Below are 694 nucleotides of genomic sequence, written 5' to 3' on the forward strand. Positions count from 1 at the left end.
AAAAACACCCCAGTCATTCTTATCTGCATCGTATTTAGATATTTTATTGAACATAGATGGTAATAGCAAATTGATATACAACTTTATGACAAACGATATGTCGTCAGCTTGTCCATTGTAAACTTCCTATATTTGGTAGTAATATCCCATTATCACCTGCATATATAACGTTTATGTCTCAATTGATTCTATTCACGGGGACATGTTCTACGTATGATAAATGTTTAAATCGAGTCAGGCTACAGACAAATAAATTGTGTTGCATGTGTTTCCACAGTTTCTGTGGTCATTATAATGAACTAATTTGCAAATACAAACTATCATTGGGTCTGCATGTGTTTCATACCAACTGTTAGACCGTTCTTTACATATTGATTATGACTACGATTAAGTGTTTATGGCACACTGCTGAGTTGAGTGTTACTTGAGTTGTGATACACCACTGATTTGAGTTTTACGCGACCTTTGTTACACCGCTGAGTTGAGTTTAATCTGAGTTTTGTTTTTCTGCCGAGTTGGGTGTTACCTGCATGCGTTTTGTTACATTGCAGAGTTGAGTGTTATCTGAGTTTCGTTACACGTGTGTTGAATATCTGCCGAGTTTAGATACATGTACTGCAAAACAGGAAGAAATTCATCAGATTGAGGATGTTTTCAGGATGTGAATAATATATTTATTATAGCACTCTGATTT

This window comes from Ostrea edulis, chromosome 3, assembly GCF_947568905.1.
Source record: "Ostrea edulis chromosome 3, xbOstEdul1.1, whole genome shotgun sequence".
Taxonomy (NCBI): domain Eukaryota; kingdom Metazoa; phylum Mollusca; class Bivalvia; order Ostreida; family Ostreidae; genus Ostrea; species Ostrea edulis.